A 3,462-nucleotide genomic window follows, 5' to 3' on the forward strand; every position below is an offset into this window, starting at 1 on the left:
ATCTAAAACGAGACCTTTTATAGTTGAAAGTTCATAGTTCACTTGGAATACTTCCTTTTAGACATTACTTATCAGTCAGGAAGAGAATCATGTAAATATGCCATGTTGTGAGGATTGATACCAGCTAGTTCAACGTTAAATTCAGCCAGATAAGAAACTGTTTAGTGCAATGTTCTATCATTGAAACTGACAAATAATTACATGCCGAAGTTTTAACAGTTCCTTTAAGCTGACATATAAGATCCTCCTCAAAATCTTGAACACACATTATTTTAAACTTTCATTTACTGCATTGTTTGTCCATTCAGATGACTCAATGCTTACTTCATTTTTATATATCAATTGAAATTTATCTATTATTGAATACTCATTTTTATAACGATTACTCTTGTAAAAATAGTGAATGGAAAATCCTACTGAGACACATAATTGCAACGCGGAACATGTGATAAATTTACTGTTTATCCTACTGAGACACATAATTGCAACGCGGAACATGTGATACATTTACTGTTTATCCTACTGAGACACATAATTGCAACGCGGAACATGTGATACATTTACTGTTTATCCTACTAAGACACATAATTGCAACGCGGAACATGTGATACATTTACTGTTTATCCTACTAAGACACATAATTGCAACGCGGAACATGTGATACATTTACTGTTTATCCTACTGTTGTGATCCCGAGTAAATATGAAACTTACCCAAGAAGCTTGATTGTATCTGTCTGTGTCTCTGCAAGGCAGATTGTCTCTTTGGATTTTCTGTTAGTCTTGTAGATTATGTTTTCCGGAAAGAGAGAGAGAGAGAGGCATCATGGGATCGTGCACTTCCGGCAGGGTCTGGCTTAATACCAACGAATACTACACTCCCCCCAGTTTTATATGTTTGTTGTAAGTATAGAATTTTCTCTTTTTTTTTTTTTTTTGCCAAATTGTCCAAAATAATAATAGTGAATTTTCCAGGTGGGCCCCCTCAGATGAGAGGGGCCCAGATTAGACAAGGGTACTAATTATTCGTTTTCTTTTCGAGATTGCTAAATTAAGTTAACCCTGTTGGAACGTACAGCCAGTCCCTTACCCCTTTCAGCAACGATCCCAGTCCCCTCATATCCTTGGTGATGCCCCCTTGATTACAAATGTAGGTGGGGCTAGTAAGTTACTATAATAAACTTAACAAAACGAACTTAAAATTAACTGTCCTCTCTGGACAAGTTTACAGATATTTACACCAAAAATAACTGTCCTCTCTGGACAAGTTTACAGATATCTACACCTATGTACACGAAAACTGCTCCCACTACCTACACCCTATACAGAACTCGTGCATTGCTGGTGATGGCCTCCAGCAATGCCCAAAGGGTGTCCCCCGACCTAAAGGCCAAAAGTCCCATTGCCACCTCGGCAATATACTGGGGATGCCCATAGCTGTGATTGGGCACCCATGATGGCCTGAAATAGGGGGCATCACTCTCCAGTAGTATCCTGTCTAGGGGGAGGGACGACACCACTTGCCCTTGTTCCTGGTCAAACCGGATTACCTCCCCCGTATACCCAAAATAGACATTGGGGAAGGCATCCCTCCAACGCCTCGCTTCCTGCCTGCCCTCATCAAAGCAATGGAGATGGATCCTCTGCTGAGGGTCCACCCTCTCCCGGACTATGGTTAGGGCTTTCAGGTGCGCCTCCGCACTATGGCGATCCTCGGGAGCCCCTCTAATATGGAGAATGAGGGGAACCTCTGGCCTTCCCTTGCACAAATTTAGGACCCACCTTAGGGTGCTAACCTGCCTTTGAAGAGGTGGGTCCCGCTGGCTCTGGTCCAACCCAACTTCTCCAATGGCCCTTACCCCAGGCAACCCCAGCAGCCGTTCCATCTTGTCGAACGAACTATCGTCCAGTTGCTGGGCCTTTTTGGGGTGGACTCCTATTGCTGTGACCCAGGGTGATCCTCCAGGGGGTTCCTGCAATGCCAATGCAGATGGCCATGTCCCTGGGGCACAATACACCATAACCCCTCCTACTAGGTCCACTGGGTTTCTTGGGGGGGTGGGAAGGCGCATCTCGATGAACCGTTGCCGGTCCATCCTCCCGTTCATCCTCCATTGCCTCCACCCCCGGTCTAAATGGAAGTGGGAGTCAAATGCGAGAGGTGTTGGACTCCTGATTGCACTGTCCACAAATAGTTTTTTTCCTGGAGGGGAGTCGGAGGGGGACCTCAACGGATCTATTCCCCCCTCTGCCTGTCCTATCTGGCCTGCTGAGGACCCTATAGCTGCCCGGGGACCTTTCAGCCTAAACATTCCCCTAAACGCATCCGCCCTGTCTCCCAACTCCCCCATTATGGCTGCCTGGACCCTCCAGTCAATGAGGGTTCCAGGAGAGTTGACCGGTGCTGTTGAGAAGTATGGGGGAACTGGTCGTCCCCCTTCCCGGCATACCTCCTCCATCTGCCCCTGGACTGCCTGCCCAATGATGTGGGGCCGTGTTATCTCCAGCCTATTCACATGGGTGACCAAATCCTCTAGGTCCCCACCCACTAGCATCCAGGCCTGTGCCTGTAGTGCTGCTACCCTGATTGGAGCGAGGGAAGCCCTTGGTTGGTCTCGTTGTTCTCCGAATACTTCAGCCACATGTTCCAGCATCACATGTGGCTGAATATCCAATGCCCTTATGGGGCAACCCTGGATGGGGCACTGCTGTAGGGTGGGGATGTCCATCAACTTTGGCAGTGCAGGTCCTTGGGGTGTCCTCTGGCCTGACACCCCAGTCTCCCTCAGCTTGTAGTCAGGTTGGGGTGTCCTTAGACTTGACACCCCAGTCTCCTTCGGCTTGTAGTCTGGTTGGGGTGCCCTTTGACTTGACACCCCAGCCCCCCTGGCTTGTTGGTCTCCTTGGGGTGTCCCTTGGCCCAACACCCCAGTCTCCCTCGGCTGGCAGTCCCGTTGGGGTGTCCCTTGACTCGACATCCCAGTCCTCCTCGTCTGACAGCCTCCCTGGGGTGTCATATAACCCGACACCCCAGTCTCTCTCGGTGTGTTATACTTCTGGGGTGTCCTCTGTCCTGACACCCCTGTCCCAGTGGGCGTGTAGTTATGTTGGGGTGTCCTTTGCCACGACACCCCTGTGTCCCTTCTTCCTCCTCCCTGGAACGAGTTTGGTGTCCGCATCTGTTGGGCCTCCCTTAGTGCCCTCTGCAGCCTGGCTGTCTCTTCAGCTTGGCGCTCTTTCTGCCGACTCCTTCTTCTCTTCCTTTCTTGGGTGGTCTCCTTTCGCCCCTGAAAACCCCTACCCAGTGGAGGCGCGCTGTGAGCATCCCGGTCGGTTGGAATGCCCACAGGGGTGTCCCTAGCCATCGGGACAGCGGCCCCTGGAGTGCTCCTGGAAACGGAACAGCGGCTCCTTCCTCCACTGGGGTCCCTAACTCTGTCCTCCCTGCTACCTGACCGGGCCC

The sequence above is a fragment of the Mytilus trossulus genome, chromosome 6 (genome assembly GCF_036588685.1).
Source record: "Mytilus trossulus isolate FHL-02 chromosome 6, PNRI_Mtr1.1.1.hap1, whole genome shotgun sequence".
Lineage (NCBI taxonomy): Eukaryota > Metazoa > Mollusca > Bivalvia > Mytilida > Mytilidae > Mytilus > Mytilus trossulus.